The 21,468-nt window shown below is 41.4% G+C and overlaps 3 non-coding genes and 1 pseudogene across 3 annotated transcripts; 2 read left to right on the top strand and 2 right to left on the bottom strand.

The window, feature by feature from the left end:
• The first annotated feature begins 10,277 nt into the window (after positions 1–10,277).
• Positions 10,278–10,391, top strand: LOC140285421 (U5 spliceosomal RNA). Its single transcript, XR_011910461.1, has one exon. It is a non-coding gene; the product is annotated as a U5 spliceosomal RNA (small nuclear RNA).
• Positions 10,392–13,567: 3,176 nt separating this feature from the next.
• LOC140285467 (U2 spliceosomal RNA) lies at positions 13,568–13,751 on the bottom strand. The gene has a single exon (XR_011910503.1). It is a non-coding gene; the product is annotated as a U2 spliceosomal RNA (small nuclear RNA).
• A 308-nt stretch (positions 13,752–14,059) lies between these two features.
• Positions 14,060–14,174, bottom strand: LOC140285433 (U5 spliceosomal RNA). The gene has a single exon (XR_011910472.1). It is a non-coding gene; the product is annotated as a U5 spliceosomal RNA (small nuclear RNA).
• Positions 14,175–21,011: 6,837 nt separating this feature from the next.
• Positions 21,012–21,188, top strand: LOC140285404 (U2 spliceosomal RNA; annotated as a pseudogene).
• The last annotated feature ends 280 nt before the right edge of the window (positions 21,189–21,468 follow it).

Below are 21,468 nucleotides of genomic sequence, written 5' to 3'. Positions count from 1 at the left end.
GGTAAGAAAAGGTTAAAATACCCGACTGTACACAATCAATAGCGGGAGCGGATGTGTTCGGTTACAAGAAGGTGTGAAAGTCCGACCATAGTTTGTAAAAAGCGGGTAAGAAAAGGTGCGAATGTCCGACAATGTATGATCAAAAGAGAGAGCGGAGGTTTTCGGATACAAGAAGGTTTGAATGTCCCACCATAGTTTGTAAAAAGCGGGTAAGAAAAGGTTCGAATGCCCGACTATACACCATCAAAAGTGGGAGCAGAGGTGTTCCGCTGTAAGACGGTGTGAATGTCCGACCATAGTTGGTAAAAAGCGGGTAAGAAAAGGTTAAAATACCCGACTGTACACAATCAATAGCGGGAGCGGAGTTGTTCGGCTACAAGAAGGTGTGAAAGTCCGATCATGGTTTGTAAAAACCGGGAAGAAAAGGCTCGAAAGCCCGACTATACACCATCAAAAAGAAGGTTTGAATGTCCATCAATAATTGCTTTAAAACAAGAAAATAAATTTTCGAATATCAAACCGTATATGATCATAAGCGGGAGAGGAGGTGTTCCGCTGTAAGACGGTGTGAATGTCTGACCATAGTTGGTAAAAAGCGGGTAAGAAAAGGTAAAATACCCGACTGTACACAATCAATAGCGGGAGCGGAGTTGTTCGGCTACTAAAAGGTGTGAAAGTCCGACCCTGGTTTGTAAAAAGCGGGTAAGAAAAGGTTCGAATGCCCGAACATACTCCATCAAAAGAGGGAGCGGAGGTGTTCCGCTGTAAGACGGTGTGAATGTCCGATCATAGTTGGTAAAAAGCGGGTAAGAAAAGGTTAAAATACCCGACTGTACACAATCAAAAGAGGGAGCGGAGTTGTTCAGCTAAGAGAAATAGTGAAAGTCCGACCATGGTTTGTAAAAAGCGGGTAAGAAAAGGTTCGTATGCCCGAATATACACTATCAAAACCGGAAGCGTAGGTGTTCGGCTGCAAGAAGGTGTGAACGTCCGACCAAAGTTTGTAAAAAAGCAGTTAAGAAAAGGTTCGATTATCTAACCAAACATAATCAAAAGCGGGAGCAGAGCTGTTCAACTGCAAGTAGGTGTGAATGTTAGAGAATAATTTGCAAAAAGCTGATGAGAAAGGGTGAGAAATCCCGACTATACACCATCAAATGCGGTAGCGGAGTTGTTCGGCTGTGAGTAGGTGTGATTCTCCAACCATAATTGCTGAAAAATGTGTTAGAAAAGGTAAGAATGACGGTCCATACATCATCAAAATCGGGAGAGGTGGTGTTCGGCTGCAAGAAGGCGTGAACGTCCGACCAAAGTTTGTAAAAAGCAGTTAAGAAAAGGTTTGAATATCCAACCGAACATAATCAAAAGCGGGAGCAGAGCTGTTCGACTGCAAGTAGGTGTGAATGTCAGATCATAATTGCTGAAAAATGTGATAGAAAAGACTAGAATGCCGGACAATACATCATCAAAAGCGGGAGAGGTGGTTTTTCGGCTGCAAGTAGATGTGAATGTCCAGCCATAATTACTCACAAACGGGGAAAGAAAAGGTAGTATTTCCAGACCACACATGATCAAAACAGGGAATGGAGGTGGTTCAGCTGCAAGGTGTGAATGTCTGACTAAAGTTTGTAAAAACCGTGTAAGACAAGGGGCGAATGCCCGACAATGTATGATCAAAAGAGGGAGCGGAGGTTTTCGGCTGCAAGGTCTGAATGTCCAACCATAATTTGTAAAAATCGGGGAAGAAAAGGCTCGAAAGCCCGACTATACACCATCAAAAGCGGGAGCAGAGGTGTTCAGGTGCAAGAAGGTCTGAACGTCCGACCAATAATTACTGAAAAATGGGTAAGAAAAGGTGCGAATGCCAAATCATACATCATCAAAAGCAGGAGCGGATGTGTTCGGCTACAAGAAGGTTTGAATGTCCAACCATAGTAAGTAATAGGTGGGTAAGAAAAGGCTCGAATGCCCGACTATACACCATCAAAAGCGGAAGCGGAGGTGTTCGGCTGCAAGACGGTGTGAACGTCCGACCAAAGTTTGTCAAAAGCATTAAGAAAATGTTCGAATATCCAACCAAACATAATCAAAAGCGGGAGCAGAGCTGTTCGACTGCAAGTAGGTGTGAATATCAGATCATAATTTGCAAAAAGCTGATGAGAAAGGGTGAGAATGCCCGACTATACACTATCAAATGCGGGAGCGGAGGTGTTCGTCTGTGAGTAGGTGTGAATGTCCGACCATAATTGCTGAAAAATGTGTTAGAAAAGGTAAGAATGCCGGACCATATATCATCAAAAGCGGGAGAGGTTGTGTTCGGCTGCAAGAAGGTGTGAATGTCCAGCCATAATTACTCACAAACGGGTAAGAAAAGGTACTATTGCCAGACCATATATGATCAAAACAGGGAGCGGAGGTGGTTCAGCTGCAAGAAGGTTTGAATGTCCGACTAAAGTTTGTAAAAAGCGGGTAAGACAAGGTGTGAATGCCCGACAATGTATGATCAAAAGAGGAGCGGAGGTTTTCGGCTGCAAGAAGGTCTGAATGTCCACCCATAATTACTGAAAAATGGGTAAGAAAAGGTGCGAAAGCCCAACCGCACATGATCATAAGTGGATGAGAAGGTGTTCGACTGCAAGTAGGTGTGAATGTAAGATCATAATTTGTAAAAAGCGGGTAAGAAAAGGTAAGAATGCCCAACCATAAATTATCAAAAGTGGCAGCAGAGTTTCGGCTGGTATTTATCAATGTCTAGATAGATTTCAACAAAAAACAACGTTGTACTTTGCAGTAAAAGAAAGTGCAAGTCAAAAGTTTTAGGAATCCGAGAATAAGCTTATTTTCATGAGTTCTGCACGATTTCGGATTTTATGTATAAAATGAATTTCTTCACGCAAACTAAGTTAACATTGCTTTGTCCTTCATATGTACCCATTTCTACATATATTTCAAGCATAAACTTCCTCATATTACCCTGAATGAGAAAGAGCCACACTTGTGATTAAGCCATACCTCCCTTTTGAGGAGTTCTGCATGATTTGGGATTTTATCTATAAAATTAATTCCTTCACTCAAACTATGTTAAAACGGCTTTTACCTTCATATTTATCAATGTCTCGATAGATTTAAACAAAAAACAACGTTGTACTTTGCAATAAAAGAAAGAGCAAATCAAAAGTTTTAGGAATCCGAGAATAAGCTTATTTTCATGAGTTCTGCACGATTTCGGATTTTATGTATAAAATGAATTCAATCACTCAAACCAAGTTAAAACTGCTTTTTCCTTCATATTTATCAATGTCTAGATCGACTTCAACAAAGAACAACATTGTATTTTGCAGTAGAAGAAAGAGCAAAACTGAAGGATCAGGAATCCGAGAATAAGCTTCTTTTCATACGTTCTGCATGATTTGGGATTTTATGTATAAAATGAATTCCTTCACTCAAACTAAGTTAACACTGCTTTGTCCTTCATATGTACCCATTTCTACATATATTTCAAGCATAAACTTCCTCATACTACCCTGAATGAGAAAGAACCACACTTGTGATTAAGCCATACGCCCCTTTTGAGGAGTTCTGCATGATTTGGGATTTTATCTATAAAATCAATTCCTTCACTCAAACTATGTTAAAACGGCTTTTACCTTCATATTTATCAATGTCTCGATAGATTTAAACAAAAAAACAACGTTGTACTTTGCAGTAAAAGAAAGAGCCAATCAAAAGTTTTAGGAATCCGAGAATAAGCTTATTTTCATGAGTTCTGCACGATTTCGGATTTTATGTATAAAATGAATTCATTCACTCAAACCAAGTTAAAACTGCTTTTTCCTTCATATTTATCAATGTCTAGATCGACTTCAACAAAGAACAACGTTGTATTTTGCAGTAGAAGAAAGAGCAACACTGAAGGATCAGGAATCCGAGAATAAGCTTATTTTCTTATGGGCAAGTGGGAACTGCTTTGTCCTTCATAATTATCAATGTGTAGATGGATTTCAACTTCTTCTACTGCAAAGTCCAATGTTTTTCTTTGTTGAAGTCGATCTAGACATTGATGAATATGGAAGGACAAAGCAGTTTTAACTTGGTTTGAGCAAAGCAATTCATTTTATAGCAAAATCCGAAATCGTGCAGAACTCATGAAAGTAAGCTTATTCTCGGATTCCTGAAACTTTAGATTTGCTCTTTCTTTTACTGCAAAGTACAACGTTGTTTTTTTGTTTAAATATTTCTAGACATGGTAAATATGAAGGACAAATCAGTTTTAACATAGTTTGAGTGAAGTAATGCATTTTATAAGCAAAATCCCAAATCATGCAGAACTCACGAAATGCTTTTTCTCGCTTTTCACTGCTTTTTACAAACTTTGGTCGGACGTTCACACCTTCTTGCATCCGAACACCTCCGCTTCCGCTTTTGATGATGTATATTCGGGCATTCGAACCTTTTTTTACCCGCTTTTTACAAACCATTGTCAGACTTTCACACCTTCTTGCAGCCGAACACCACCTCTCCCAATTTTGATGATGTATGGTCCAGTATTCTTACCTTTTCTAACACATTTTTCAGCAATTATGGTCGGACATTCACACCTACTCACAGCTGGACACCTCCGCTCCCGCTTTTGATCATACAATGTCGGGACATCGCTCCTTGTCTTACCAGCTTTTTACAAATTTTAGTCGAACATTCACACCTTCTTGCAGCTGAAGACCTCCGCTCCCGCTTTTGATGATGTATAGTCGGGCTTTCGAGCCTTTTCTTACCCGGTTTTTACAAATTATGGTTGGACATTCAGACCTTGCAGCCGAACACCTCCGCTCTCTCTTTTGATCATACATTGTTGGGCATTCGCACCTTGTCTTACCCGCTTTTTACAAACTATAGTCAGACATTCACACCTTGCAGCTGAACCTCCGCTCCCTGTTTTGATCATGTATGGTCTGGCAATACTACCTTTTCTTCCCCCGTTTGTGAGTAATTATGGCTGGACATTCACACCTACTTGCAGTCGAACAGCTCTGCTCCCGCTTTTGATTATGTTTGGTTGGATATTCGAACCTTTTCTTAACTGCTTTTTACAAACCATGGTCGGACTTTCACACCTTCTTGTAGCCGAACAACTCCGCTCCCGCTATTGATTGTGTACAGTCGGGTATTTTAACCTTTTCTTACCCGCTTTTTACCAAATATGATCGGACATTCACACCTTCGTACAGCGGAACACCTCCGCTCCCTCTTTTGATGGTGTATAGTCGGGCATTCAAACCTTTTCTTACCCGCTATTTACAAACTATGGTAGGACATTCAAACCTTCGTGTATCCGAAAACCTCCGCTCTCTCTTTTGATCATACATTGTCGGACATTCGCACCTTTTCTTACCCGCTTTTTACAAACCATGGTCAGACTGTCACACCTTCTTGTAGTCGAACACATCCGCTCCCGCTATTGATTGTGTACAGTCGGGTATTTTAACCTTTTCTTACCCGCTTTTTACCAAGTATGGTCGGACATTCACACCTTCGTACAGCGGAACACCTCCGCTCCCTCTTTTGATGGTGTATGTTCGGGCATTCAAACCTTTTCTTACCCGCTTTTTCCAAACTATGGTCGGCTATTCACAGCTTCCTCTCCACCATACTTGTATGGTGGGATATTCACACCCACTTGCATCCGAAAACCTCCGCCCCAAATTTTGTTGATATTTTGTCGGACATTCGCACCTTACCCGCTTTTGGCAAACTATGGCCTTCTTGCAGCCAAACAACTCTGATCTTGCTTTTGATGATGTAAGGTTGGGCATTCAGACCTTGCTTCACCTGCTTTTCACCAAATATAGTCGGACATTCACACCTTCTTGCAGCCGAACACTTCCGCTCCACCTTTTAGTGTTCTATCTGACCTTTTTTTTCACCGCATTTTATACATTATGGTTGGAAATTTTCAACCACTTTCATCCGAAGACCTCTCCTCCCGCTTTTGTTAATATATTTTAACTTTAGTTTGACATTCAAACCTTCTTGCAGCTGAACCACCTCCGCTCCCTGTTTTGATCATATATGGTCTGGCAATACTACCTTTTCTTACCCGTTTGTGAGTAATTATGGCTGGACATTCACACCTACTTGCAGCCGAACACAACCTCTCTCGCTTTTGATGATGTATGGACCGGCATTTTTACCTTTTCTAACACATTTTTCAGCAATTATGGTCGGAGATTCACACCTACTCACAGCCGAACAACTCCGCTCCCGCATTTGATGATGTATAGTCGGGCATTCTCACCCTTTCTCATCAGCTTTTTGCAAATTATGATCTGACATTCACACCTACTTGCAGTCGAACAGCTCTGCTCCCGCTTTTGATTATGTTTGGTTGGATATTCGAACCTTTTCTTAACTTCTTTTTACATATTTTGGTTGGACGTTCACACCTTCTTGTAGCTGAACACTTCCACTCCTGCTTTTGATGATGTATGGTTGGGCATTCACACCTTTTTTTTGCCCATTTTTCAGGAATTATGGGTGGACATTCACACCTTGCAGCTGAACACCTCCTATCCCACTTATGATCATGTGCGGTATGATTTTCTAAAAGTTTCTTTCATGTTTTCTAGCAATTATTGATGGACATGTAGACCTTCTTGCAGCTGAACACCTCCGCTCCCGCTTTTGATCATACATTGTCAGGCATTAGCAACCTTGTCTTACCCACTTTTTACAAACTTTAGTCGAACAGTCACACCTTTTTGAAGCCGAACACCACCTCTACCGCTTTTGATGATGTATGGTCCAGCATTCTTACCTTTTCTAACACATTCTTCAGCAATTATGGTCGGACATTCACACCTACTCAGAGCCGAACACCTCCGCTCCCGCATTTGATGGTCTATAGTCGGGCATTCTACAGCGGAAAAGACTCATTCTTATGTTTGGTTAGATATTCGAACCTTTTCTTAACTGCTTTTTACAAACTTTGGTCGGACGTTCACAATATCTTGCAGCCGAACACCTCCGCTTCCGCTTTTGATGGTGTATATTCGGGCATACGAACCTTTTCTTACCCGCTTTTTACAAACCAAGGTCGGACTTTCACACCTTCTCTTAGCTGAACAACTCCGCTCCCTCTTTTGATTGTGTACAGTCGGGTAATTTAACCTTTTCTTACCCGCTTTTTACCATCTATGGTTGGACATTCACACCGTCTTACAGCGGAACACCTCCGCTCCCTCTTTTGATGATGTATGGTTAGGCATTCGCACCTTTTCTTACCCATTTTTCAGTAATTATGGGTAGACATTCACACCTTCTTGCAGCTGAACACCTCCTCTCCCGCTTATGATCATGTGCAGTTTGATATTCGAAAATTTTCTTTCATGTTTTCTAGCAATTATTGATGGACATTCAGACCGTCTTGCAGCTGAACACCTCCGCTCCCACTTTTGATGGTGTATAGTCGGGCTTTCGAGCCTTTTCTTCCCCGGTTTTTACAAATTATGGTTGGACATTCAGACCTTCTTGCAGCCGAAAACCTCCACTCCCTCTTTTGATCATACATTGTCGGGCATTCGCACCTTTTCTTACCCGCTTTTTACAAACCATGGTCGGACTTTCACACCTTTTAGTAGCCGAACAACTCCGCTCCCGCTATTGATTGTGTACAGTCGGGTATTTTAACCTTTTCTTACCCGCTTTTTACCAACTATGGTTGGACATTCACACCTTCTCTCACCCGCCTTTTACTATGGTCGGCCATTCACAGCTTCCTCTCCACCATACTTGTATGGTGGGATATTCACACCCACTTGCATCCGAAGACCTCCGCCCCCACTTTTGTTGATATTTAGTCGGTCATTCGCACCTTACCCGCTTTTGGCAAACTATGGCCTTCTTGCAGCCAAACACCTCTGATCTCGCTTTTGATGATGTAAGGTTGGGCATTCAGACCTTGCTTCACCTGCTTTTCACCAAATATAGTCGGACATTCACACCTTCTTGCAGCCGAACACTTCCGCTTTTAGTGTTCTATGAGGCATTCACATATTTTTTTTCACCGTATTTTATAGATTATGGTTGGAAATTCTCACCCACTCTCATCCGAAGACCTCTCCTCCCGCTTTTGTTAATATATAGTCGGGCATTCGAACCTTTTCTTACCCGCTTTTTACAAATTATGGTCGAACATTCACACCTACTTGCAGCTGAATACTTCCGCTCCACATTTTAGGTATGTATGGTTGGCATTTGCACCTCTTTTTATACTGATTGCTGAAGATTAAGTTGTTCTTTCTCAAACTACAAATTTTTTTTAATTGTTGAAACTTGATTTGAAGTGGATAAATAAGGAGGAAAAACAGTTTTAAGTCAGGCTGATAGAAGGAATTAATTTTATAGCAAAATCTGTATTTCGTCATATGTCGAGAGATGCTTATTGCTGAAGAAGTTCTTTCTCATTCTACAAAGTACAACATTGTTTATCGTTGAAACTTGATTAGACATGAATAAATATGAAGGACAAAGCAGTCTTAACTTGGTTTGAGTTAATGAATTCGTTTTATAGGAGAATCCGAATTCGTGCATAACTCATAAAATAGAGCTTATTTTCGGATTCCTGAAGAATGAGTCTGGTTCTATCTCATAATACAATGTTTGTTGTTTATTGTTGAAACTTCATCAGAAGTGAAGAAATAAATGAATGCCTATCAACAAATGTGGGATCTAAACTCTAGTGCTTCCTCTAAAATAATTTCCTTTCTCAATTTAGAAATGTGTGTGCGTAAGTCACAACACCCGTGACACCAAAACGGCTTTCTTTTCTCTACACTCTGCACTATGAGCACACACACCAAATCAGAAAGGCTTTTTTCTCTCTTTTCTACATTATGGACTGTGGGGACACAAAACCGCTCTCTCTCTTTTTTTTTTTTAATCGTGTGCCAGGGCGTTGTCTCACGTATTAGATTATGCTTAAGATACGAATGGGTTTATCAGTCACATCAGAATCCATACATACTGATCCTCCCGTAATAAAATGGTCGGATCTTATCAAACACACTTTGTTTCTTGTGACAATCAAGTCAGCGAAACAGCGTATACACGTCAAGACACTGAATCAAGTTTGCCACAAGAACTCATAAGTTTGGCAGTATTGCTCTGCCGTCAGCAATCATACACCCATTTTATTTTCGTGAGACATGTGCAAGCACCTGTTCATCTACTGTTCTATCACTATGAATTAGTGATCTATTATCAATAAGGATACTTCTACAACTACTATCAAAGTATGTCCGGACTTCTTATGTTGTCAGTTGCTATATATGAATAAGTGGGCAGCTACTGACAAGCATTAAGCATGTCACACAGCCCAAACATATAACATTTCAGGACACACCACACAGTTAACAACCACAGTGAAGCGTGTCAAAGCCCAAACATGTAACATTCAACAGGACACTTACACAACACATTCAAATCAAACAGTCAGACAACATACAAGAACCTATACCCCAGCCGGCATTGCTCCCTGCCTATTTTCCTACAACTCACTATGTGTGCGCACACCTTTATTCACAAACTCTTCAACTTATACTCTTTTACCGAAGCTGCTACAGCTCGATTGGCCAAATACCCTTAGATCCTATTTCGGTGAATTTGACATCTGCCTTGCAAGTAACAGATTAGCGGTTTAGCAGTTTTAATTTAGTTTGAGTGAAGGAATTCATTTTATAGCAAAATCCGAAATCGTGAAGAACTCATGAAAGTAAGCTTATCCTCGGATTCCTGAAACTTTAGATTTGCTCTTTCTTTTACTGCAAAGTACAACGTTGTTTTTTTTGTTTAAATCTTTCTAGACATGGTAAATATTAAGGACAAAGCAGTTTTCACATAGTTTGAGTGAAGGAATTCATTTTATAGATAAAATCCCAAGAGTCTGCTGAGAAAAGAGAGTGAATGCGAAGTAGACTTTAACACGGCTATGGAAGCGAGCCGAGTGTGGGCTAACCGGGAGAATTGCTTGAAAGAAACGCGACACCGAATGAGCGATCAGAAAAAAGCCTCAATACGGGATTCTCGTGGTATTTTTGTTGCTGCCTTGTCTTTTGCACAGAGTAAAAGACAAGGCAGCCATCGAATAGGGCCCGATTGTTCCTACTTGGTCAGCCGAGGAGCAAGGGGGGGGGGAGCAAGCGTCTCAACCAAGCAAAGCTCACCATGGGGAAGGTGGCTATGCCAACTAGCCTGATGCCCTGCTCCCGCAGTGACGGATAATCGTACTCTGGTTTCTCTTCATAACGTACAAGTCTTTCGCCTTTTACTAAAGATTTCTGTGGAGAGCAGCACTAATGAGTTGTTTCTATTTTTGGCAGGCTTTACCTTTGCGGGTGAAGCCCTTTCTGTCTGTGCAAAAGAAATCTTCTTACTGTGCAGAGTGACTTCTCTGAGTAGAGTCGCCTTACTTGTTGCGACTGTGCCGATGTTCGAAGCTGGAGTGCAAAGTTGTTGCTTGAATGGTGCTTGCTGGAGCGTGCGGGAGTGCAAAGTTATACCATTTAAAAGGGCTGAAGAGTGCTCAGTGCAGCGGGTGGGCGACACTCTGGCCACCTTGAAAACCGAGGTTACATCCACTACCAGGGGCAGCCCAAGTTCTGCCGCAAGTGTGGTGAGCATGGACACCTGGTTGAGGCTTGTACCAAGGTGTTATGTGGGAAGAGCAGAGAAATTGGGCAAACTTTTGGAGAGTGTCCAAATGGCAGGAAATGTAATCTCTGTGGAGAATTAAATCACCTCTTCAGAGATTGCCCTAAATCTTTTGCCAACAAATTAAAGACGGTAAAGCCACAGTCAAGCCAACAAAGAGAAGGACCAAAGGTGGCAGTTGGTGAACAAAGTGAAGAGGTTGACCCAATAAATTCAAACTTCCCGCCAAAAGCTTGGATTGGAAGTGAGGAGCAAAAAGGGGAGGGGCCTGTAGAGGCCTCACCACTCAGTGTTGAAGTCTGTGAGAATTCACAGGCAGAGGGTGGAGCTACGCTAAATGAGGAGGAAGAGCAGACAGGTGAGTCTAGTGAAGATACTCACCTCCCCGAAGGTCAACAGCCGAAGAGGACGGCATCTGAGCCTCTGATTCCCCAGTGGTATCAGAGAAGAGGGGAAGGGTTAGGTCCCTTTCAGACAGTTCTTCAGTGGAAGAACCTAGAGTCTTCCCCTCCGACTCACCAAATGAGGTCTCCTTTTTAACTTCAGCTCTGCAATCAACCCCCAGGGACTCAAAGTTAAATGCAACATTGCGTCAGAGGCCAACACCGAGAGTCCGAAAAGGAAATATAGATCACCCTACTCACTTTTCACCTAAAGAAATGAAGGAAGAGCTAGTTTCACAAGAAATAACCTGTGTGTAATTTGTTTTGATAACTTAGAAAAACGAAAATGACATACCTACTTTCCTTTATGCTTTTAATGGTTCTCACCTTCTCAACACTAAATGTGAGAAGTGTGAAATCAAAGACAAGAGCCCAGAGTATTTTATCCTTCTTGGACTCCATAAAATCAGATGTGTTTTTAATACAAGAATGTGGACTACCTTTTTTAAAAAACCATAGACAATGGGAGGAAATGTGGCCCCATTTATCGATATGGAGTGGCTCAAATCAAAATAAAAATGATGGTGTGGCCATTCTAATTAAAAATCCGCATGTTCTGGTGAAAGGTAGCACAGTGGTGAGAGACGGACGGGCACTTTTAGCACACTTGAATTTTATGGGGCAAGACTTTAACCTCTTAAATATTTATGGTTTCAATGGAAAAAATGAAAGGTATGACCTTTTAGAAGATATACAGCTTTACATGCTAGGGCAAGTACCTTTAGTTGTAGGAGGGGATTTTAACTGTATCTTGAGCAGGAAAGATAGAAAAAGAGCAGGGGTAGATTTTAAAGTGGATAAGACTTCGATTTTACTTCAGGGCATATGCAGGGATTTTAAGCTTACTGACTGTTTTAAAACCATGCATCCCAGAGAGGAGGGCTTCACCTGGTTTAGTCATGATGGCACCAGAGCCTCTCGCGTTGATTATTTCTTTACTAGAGATTGCCCACCCACTGATGTTAGATTAACCCCTGTTTTCTTTTCAGACCACCTTATGCTCTCCTGCACCCTTTCACCCCCTTCTGGTGTGACGGTAGGAAGTGGTCTGTGGAAACTCAACTGTTCCCTGTTGGAGGATGAAATCATAGTCAGTCAGTACAGGGAATGTTATAAAGAGTGGCAGACCCTTCAAGACCTCTACGAAACACATGCACAATGGTGGGAAATGGTGAAGGAAACGACCCAGACTTTTTTTAAACAGCAAGGTAAACGTAAAAAAAGGAAAGAGAATAGATGTATGATGGGACTACATAAACGCTTACAGCGCTACTTTAAACTAAATCAGTGTGGCATAGACTTTAAAGAAGAAATCAAAGATGTCAAAAAGGAAATGTCAGTTTTAGCAGAAATAAAGAGTAAAGGAATTTTTGTAAGAAGCAGGGAGCAGGAAATTGAGGAAGGTGAAAAAGAAAGAAAGTTATAAATAAAAAGGAGTGTAATCAAAATCTAAAAAGAGAAGATGGGTTTTTAACAAAATCCACACAAGAGATGATTGAAACTGTACATACCTTTTATAGTAACATGTACAAAGAGAAACCAGTGCACTTGGAAACATCGGCTAAGTTAAAAAAATGCCTAACAGGTTTTAAGAGAAGTTGAGCTCCGGGTTTAGACGGGCTTCCTGCAGAATTCTATCTGACCTATTGGGACCTTTTATCATCAGACATTTTAGATGTTTTTAAAGATTTTGAAAAACTCGACCGACTGCCTGACAGTTTTAGAGTGGGAATAGTGACTCTACTTTATAAAAAAAATGATAAGACTGACCTAAAGAATTGGAGGCCCATCACACTTTTAAACTTTGACTGTAAACTTTTTAGCAAGGTTTTAGCGACACGGATGTCCTCTGTTTTAGAGGAGGTAATTCACCCAGACCAAGCTTGTGCCATCTCAGGGAGACAACTCACCGACAGCCTCGTACTGATTCGAGACATCATTGATTACGCTAGAGACAGAAACACCCGGCTTGTCATCTTAAATTTAGACTTTGAAAAAGCATTTGATCGGGTCTCGCATCAATATCTCTTTCAGGTGTTGCAGCCATCGAAAAGGGCCCGATTGTTCCTACTTGGTGAGCTTTGCTTGGTTGAGACGCTTGCCCCCCCCCCCCTGCTCCTCGGCTGACCAAGTAGAAACAATCTATTCGATGGCTGCCTTGTCTTTTACTCTGTGCAAAAGACAAGGCAGCCACAAACACCACGGGAACACCGTATTGAGGCTTTGTTCTGACCACTCATTCGGTGTCGCGTTTCTTTCAAGCAATTCTCCCGGTTAGCCCGCACTCGGCTCGCTCCCAGAGCCGTGTTAAACTCCACTTCGCATTCACTCTCTTTTCTCAGCAGATTAAAAGAAAGTTTCATCTTGGGCTCCCTGAAACTTCCATCCTGCACCGCTGTTTGCTTTTTCACAAGAGCAGAGGAGAGCGCACCGTTCCCAGCGGCACTGCAGTACCGGGTCGAGGCTTGGAGTTAACGGAGCAAGCTTCTTTTTCAACTCCTATTCTTAAAAATCCATTTAATATGTTGTCCTCGTATAGAGGACATATTAAACTGATAAGAACAGATACTACACTTGATCTTAGCCAAAAGGCCGCGAAGCGATAACTGTCCACTGTTTCAGGTCCGAGGGCCCTTGCTGGCACAATGCGCACTTTTAGCAGTGTTCTTTTTATGGCCATAGGTGGCCAGAGTGTCACGTTGCACCTCCGCCCACCCGCTGCACTGAGCACTCTTCAGCCCTTTTAAATGGTATAACTTTGCACTCCCGCATGCTCCAGCAAGCACCATTCAAGCAACAACTTTGCACTCCAGCTTCGAACATCGGCACAGTCGCAACAAGTAAGGCGACTCTACTCAGAGAAGTCACTCTGCAAAGTAGCAAGATTTCTTTTGCACAGACAGAAAGGGCTTCACCCGCAAAGGTAAAGCCTGCCAATAATAGAAACAACTCATTAGTGCTGCTCTCCACGGAAGTCTTTAGTAAAAGGCGAAAGGACTTGTATGTTATGAAGAGAAACCAGAGTACGATTATCCGTCACTGCGGGAGCAGGGCATCAGGCTAGTTGGTTTAGCCACCTTCCCCATGGTGAGCTTTGCTTGGTTGAGACGCTTGCCCCCCCCCCCCCCCCCCCCCCCCCTCGGCTGACCAAGTAGGAACAATCGGGCCCTATTCGATGGCTGCCTTGTCTTTTACTCTATGCAAAAGACAAGGCAGCAACAAAAACACCACGAGAATCCCGTATTGAGGCTTTGTTCTGACCGCTCATTCGGTGTCGCGTTTCTTTCAAGCAATTCTCCCGGTTAGCCCACACTCGGCTCGCTCCCATAGCCGTGTTAAAGTCTACTTCGCATTCACTCTCTTTTCTCAGCAGACTCTTGGGATTTTATCTATAAAATGAATTCCTTCACTCAAACTATGTTAAAACTGCTTTGTCGTTCATATTTACCATGTCTAGAAAGATTTAAACAAAAAAAACAACGTTGTACTTTGCAGTAAAAGAAAGAGCAAATCTAAAGTTTCAGGAATCCGAGAATAAGCTTACTTTCAGGAGTGCTTCACGATTTCGGATTTTGCTATAAAATGAATTCCTTCACTCAAACTAAATTAAAACTGCTAAACCGCTAATCTGTTACATGTAAGGCAGATGTCAAATTCACCGAAATAGGATCTAAGGGTATTCGGCCAATCGAGCTGTAGCAGCTTCGGTAAAAGAGTATAAGTTGAAGAGTTTGTGAATAAAGGTGTGCGCACACATAGTGAGCTGTAGGAAAATAGGCAGGGAGCAATGCCGGCTGGGGTATATGTTCTTGTATGTTGTCTGACTGTTTGATTTGAATGTGTTGTGTAAGTGTCCTGTTGAATGTTTGGGCTTTGACACTTCACTGTGGTTGTTAACTGTGTGGTGTGTCCTGAAATGTTATATGTTTGGGCTGTGTGACATGCTTAATGCTTGTCAGTAGCTACCCACTTATTCATATATAGCAACTGACAACATAAGAAGTCCGGACATACTTTGATAGTAGTTGTAGAAGTATCCTTATTGATAATAGATAAACTAATTCATAGTGATAGAACAGTAGATGAACAGGTGCCTGCACGTCTCACGAAAATAAAATGGGTGTATGATTGCTGACGGCAGAGCAATACTGCCAAACTTATGAGTTCTTGTGGCAAACTTGATTCAGTGTCTTGACGTGTATACGCTGTTTCGCTGACTTGATTGTCACAAGAAACAAAGTCTGTTTGATAAGATCCGACCATTTTATTACGGGAGGATCAGTATGTATGGATTCTGATGTGACTGATAAACCCATTCGTATCTTAAGCATAATCTAATACGTGAGACAACGCCCTGGCACACAATCAAAAAAAAAAAAGAGAGAGTGGTTTTGTGTCCCCACAGTCCATAATGTAGAAAAGAGAGAAAAAAGCCTTTCTGATTTGGTGTGTGTGCTCATAGTGCAGAGTGTAGAGAAAAGAGAGAAAAGAAAGCCGTTTTGGTGTCACGGGTGTTGTGACTTACACACACACATTTCTGAATTGAGAAAAGAAATTATTTTAGAGGAAGCAGTAGAGTTTAGATCCCACATTTGTTGATAGGCATTCATTTATTTCTTCACTTCTGATGAAGTTTCAACAATAAACAACAAACTTTGTATTATGAGAAAGAACCAGACTCATTCTTCAGGAATCCGAAAATAAGCACGAATTCGGATTCTCCTATAAAACGAATTAATTAACTCAAACCAAGTTAAGACTGCTTTGTCCTTCATATTTATTCATGTCTAATCAAGTTTCAACGATAAACAACGTTGTACTTTGTAGAATGAGAAAGAACTTCTTCAGCAATAAGCATCTCTCGACATATGACGAAATACAGATTTTGCTATAAAATTAATTTCTTCTATCAGCGTGACTTAAAACTGTTTGTCCTCCTTATTTATCCACTTCAAATCAAGTTTCAACAATTAAAAAAAAATTGTAGTTTGAGAAAGAACAACTTAATCTTCAGCAATCAGTATAAAAAGAGGGTAACAAAAGGTGCAAATGCCAACCATACATCACTAAAAGGTGGAGCGGAAGTATTCAGCTGCAAGTAGGTGTGAATGTTCGACCATAATTTGTAAAAAGTGGGTAAGAAAAGGTTCGAATGCCCGACTAAATATTAACAAAAGCGGGAGGAGAGGTCTTCGGATGAGAGTGGGTGAGAATTTCCTACCATACAAGTATGGTGGAGAGGAAGCTGTGATTGGCCGACAATAGTAAAAAGCAGGTGAGAAAAGGTGCGAATGTCAAAACATACATGATCAAAACAGGGAGCGGAGGTGTTTGGCTGCGACAAGGTGTGAATGTCCACCCATAATTAATGAAAAACGGGCAACAAGTAGGTTCGAATGCCCAACCATACATCATCAAAAGCAGGAGTGGATGTGTTCGGCTTCATGAAGGTATGAATGTCCATCAATAATTGCTATAAAACATGAAAGAAAATTTTCGAATATCAAACCGCACATAATCATAAGCGGGAGAGGAGGTGTTCCGCTGCAAGAAGGTGTGAATATCCACCCGTAATTACTGAAAAATGGGTAAGAAAAGGTGCGAATGCCCAACCATACATCATCAAAAGCAGGAGTGGATGTGTTCGGCTACAAGAAGGTTTGAATGTCCGACCATAGTTTGTAAAAAGCGGGTAAGAACAGGTTTGTATGCCCGACTGTACACAATCAAAAGAGGGAGCGGAGTTGTTCAGCTACAAGAAGGTGTGAAAGTCCGACCATGGTTTGTAAAAAGCGGGTAAGAACAGGTTCGTATGCCCGAATATACACCATCAAATGCGGGAGCGGAGGTGTTCGGCTGTGAGTAGGTGTGAATCTCCAACCATAATTGCTGAAAAATGTGTTATAAAAGGTAAGAATGCCGGTCCATACATCATCAAAAGCGGGAGAGGTGGTGTTCGGCTGCAAGTAGGTGTGAATGTCCAGCCATAATTACTCACAAATGGGTAAGAAAAGGTAGTATTGCCAGACCATACATGATCAAAACAGGGAGCGGAGGTGGTTAAGCTGCAAGAAGGTGTTAATGTCCGACTAAAGTTTGTAAAAAGCGGGTAAGAAAAGGTGCGAATGCCCGACAATGTATGAAGTAGTAGAAGAAAGAGCAAAACTGAAGGATCAGGAATCCGAGAATAAGCTTATTTTCTTATGGGCAAGTGGGAACTGCTTTGTCCTTCATATTTATCAATGTGTAGATGGATTTCAACTTCTTCTACTGCAAAGTCCAATGTTTTTCTTTGTTGAAGTCGATCTAGACATTGATGAATATGGAAGGACAAAGCAGTTTTAACTTGGTTTGAGCAAAGCAATTCATTTTATAGCAAAATCCGAAATCGTGCAGAACTCATGAAAGCAGGCTTATACTCGGATTCCTGAAACTTTAGATTTGCTCTTTCTTTTACTGCAAAGTACAACGTTGTTTTTTTGTTTAAATCTTTCTAGACATGGTAAATATGAAGGACAAATCAGTTTTAACATAGTTAGAGTGAAACCCAAATCATGCAGAACTCACGAAAAGCTTTTTCTCGCTTTTCACTGCTTTTTACAAACTTTGGTCGGACGTTCACACCTTCTTGCATCCGAACACCTCCGCTTCCGCTTTTGATGATGTATATTCTGGCATTCGAACCTTTTATTACCCGCTTTTTACAAACCATTGTCGGACTTTCACACCTTCTTATGGCGGAACACCTCCGCTGCCTCTTTTGATGGTGTATGTTCGGGCATTCGAGCCTTTTCTTACCCGCTTTTTACAAACTATGGTCGGACATTCAAACCTTCTTGAAGCCAAACACATCCAGTCCTGCTTTTGATGATGTATGGTTGGGCATTCGCACCTTTTTTTTTACCCATTTTTAGGAATTATGGGTGGACATTCACACCTTCTTGCAGCTGAACACCTCCTCTCCCACTTATGATCATGTGCGGTTGGATATTCGAAATTTTTTTTTCATGTTTTCTAGCAATTATTGATGGACATTCAGACCTTCTTGCAGCTGAACACCTCCGCTCCCTCTTTTGATGGTGTATATTTTGGCATTTGAACCTTTTCTTACCCGCTTTTTACAAACCATGGTCGGACTTTCACACCTTTTAGTAGCCAAACAACTCCGCTCCCGCTATTGATTGTGTACAGTCGGGTATTTTAACCTTTTCTTACCCGCTTTTTACCAATTATGGTCGGACATTCACACCTTCTTTCGGCGGAACACCTCCGCTCCCTGTTTTGATCATTTATGGTCTGGCAATACTACCTTTTCTTACCCGTTTTTAGGTAATTATGGCTGGACATTCACAGCTTCTTGCAGCCGAACACCTCTTCTCCCGCTTTTGATGATGAATTGTCCGGCATTCTTACCTTTTCTAACACATTTTTCAGCAATTATTGTCGGTCATTCACACCTTTCTCATCAGCTTTTTGCAAATTATGATCTGACATTCACACCTACTTGCAGCCGAACACCTCGGCTTCCGCTTTTGATGGTGTATATTTTGGCATTCGAACCTTTTCTTACCCGCTTTTTACAAACCATGGTCGGACTTTCACACCTTCTTTTAGCCGAACAACTCCGCTCCTGCTATTGATTGTGTAGAGTCGGGTAATTTAACCTTTTCTTACCCGCTTTTTACCAACTATGGTCGGACATTCACACCTTCTTACAGCGAAACACCTCCGCTCCCTCTTTTGATTGTGTATGTTCGGGCATTCGAACCTTTTCTTACCCGCCTTTTACAAACTATGGTCGGACATTCAAACCTTCTTGTGGCCGAACACATCCACTTCTGCTTTTGATGATGTATAGTTGGGCATTCATACCTTTTCTTACCCATTTTTCAGTAATTATTGGTGGACATTCAGACCTTCTTGCAGCTGAATACCTCCGCTCCCGCTTTTGATGGTGTATAGTCGGGCTTTGGAGGCTTTTCTTCAACGGTGTTTACAAATTATGGTTGGAAATTCAGACCTTGCAGCCTAAAATCTCCGCTCCCTCTTTTGATCATACATTGTGGGGCATTCGCACCTTGTCTTACCCGCGTTTTACAAACCATGGTCGGACTTTCACACCTTCTTGTAGCCGAACAACTCCGCTCCCGCTATTGATTGTGTACAGTCGGGTTTTTTAACCTTTTCTTACCCACTTTTTACCAACTACGGTCGGACATTCACACCTTCTTATGGCGGAACACCTCCGCTGCCTCTTTTGATGGTGTATGTTCGGGCATTTCAACCTTAAAATAGACCTTAGAAACCACTGTGATATAGAAGGTTTCGCTAACACATTGGAATTGTTTTACTATTTACATATGCATGTGCAGTGAAGAATTGCTTGCTGCTGATAAATGCAAAGAAGAACAGCTTACACATAAATGCTCACATATAGGCTGCTGAATGCAATGAAGACCTGCTTATCCAGTAAAGTTCAATGTCAATGTGTAATATTCAATTAGGATTTGCAAAACAGTGAAGTTAAACAATGAATGGGTCCATAGTCGGTATGAGAAGACTACAGGAATATTTACCTGGGTGTACGTTCAAACAGAGATGAGAAAATTGCGATAAATTATTGTTTGTTTGTTTGTTAGTATGTATATGAATGTTATGTGTATAAACTGTGTTGAGTTGTAGTTACTCAGTAGTGTCTCAGTGAAACAACCGACGGGGGAAGCCTTGCGGTGACAACAAAAGCAGTGTTTTACTGATCAGTCAAGTTGCTCCAGTGTACTCCATACAAACTAGTTGGCTACTGAAGGGATAGAAAATGGGGAATACTTGTTTTAAAGCAAACAAGGAATTAGATGGGAAAAATACATGTTTTAACGGGACCCAGACAATATTAAATACTCAGACAGATGGGAGAAGAAGTGTAGTTTTGTAGGAAATCACAAAATTATTACATAAAATGAGTGAAATCAATTGAAGAATGCCTTTCTGAAGAGCTGTTTACCACAGATGAGCAGCTTTGCGACCAAGCACATTGTAGATCGCTTTACTGCCAAAATGATCTAGTTTAATGGATTGGTTTAGACATTTATAACAGCATTTTAAGAACAAAGAGAGAAACAAAAAGGGACAACGCTTCATGGTGGAAGGTGATGTATAAATAACTGTGTATATGATGAAGGAGAGACCATTTGAGCAGCACAGCCATTTCGCAGCACAGGGACAGCAGTCCAAGTTAAAGGATCTCCCATGTGGTATCACCTGTCACACTGTGTCAAGGCATCAAAAGAAGAAAAAATCACCAAACTCAAGGACAAAGAGACGAAGACTCCGGTGAACGAAGAGAGAGGACTTACAAACCAGAAATACAAAAGGATGCTCGATATCAAGATCCAGAAGAAGAGGCTAACAATGCCACGAACACTTACGATGCTGGGAATGATGCCAGCAATGAACAGAGAAGAAGATTCAGTGTCATCAATCTGCAACACGTGCCTCTAATGAGGGGGTGAATATAGAATCCTCAACGATTACAACGTCTCTGGGAACTGTGACAACAACAAGGTTTAAACCATTTTGATATATATTGTAACCTATTGGCTAAGGAATAGTGCTGAAAATGAGGTAAATCTAATCCACCACTGTCCTTGGTCTTCTGTAGGGTTTTTAAACTAATACGTGGTGGTTTGTTTTTCCACAGAAATTTGGAGATGCATGAATCTAGTGGCTTAAACCAAGTAGCAGATGGTTTTATGGGGATCATTGAGAACAAATAGTTAACTTTTGGTAGTATCATCATTTTAATGGTTGTAACTCTCCCCATAAGTGATATAGGTAAGGACTTCCAACGAGAGAGATCGTCCTCTACTCTCTTTACTAATTGCACATAATCCATCTGTACTTATCAGTTTAATATGTGATATGTCTATGCAAGGACTACATATTTAATGGATTTTTATCAATAGGAGTTGAAAAAGGAGCTTGCTCCGTTCACTCCAAGCATCGACCCGGTACTGCAGTGCCGCTGGGAACGGTGCGCTCTCCTCTGCTCTTGTGAAAAAGCTAACAGCGGTGCAGGATGGAAGTTTCTTTTAGTCTGCTGAGAAAAGAGAGTGAATGTGAAGTAGACTTTAACACGGCTCTGGGAGCGAGCCGAGTGCGGGCTAACCAGGAGAAATGCTTGAAAGAAACGCGACACCGAATGAGCGGTCAGAACAAAGCCTCAATACGGTGTTCCTGTGGTGTTTTTATAAAATGCGGTGAAAATAAAGGTGTGAATGCCCCATAGAAAACTAAAAGGTGGAGCGGAAGTGTTCGGCTGCAA

Source organism: Leuresthes tenuis, unplaced genomic scaffold (genome assembly GCF_036924035.1).
Source record: "Leuresthes tenuis unplaced genomic scaffold, fLeuTen1.0.hap1 SCAF_40, whole genome shotgun sequence".
Classification (NCBI taxonomy): domain Eukaryota; kingdom Metazoa; phylum Chordata; class Actinopteri; order Atheriniformes; family Atherinopsidae; genus Leuresthes; species Leuresthes tenuis.
The sequence above is the reverse complement of the archived record's forward strand: the minus strand, read 5'-3'. Positions and strand labels throughout refer to the sequence as shown.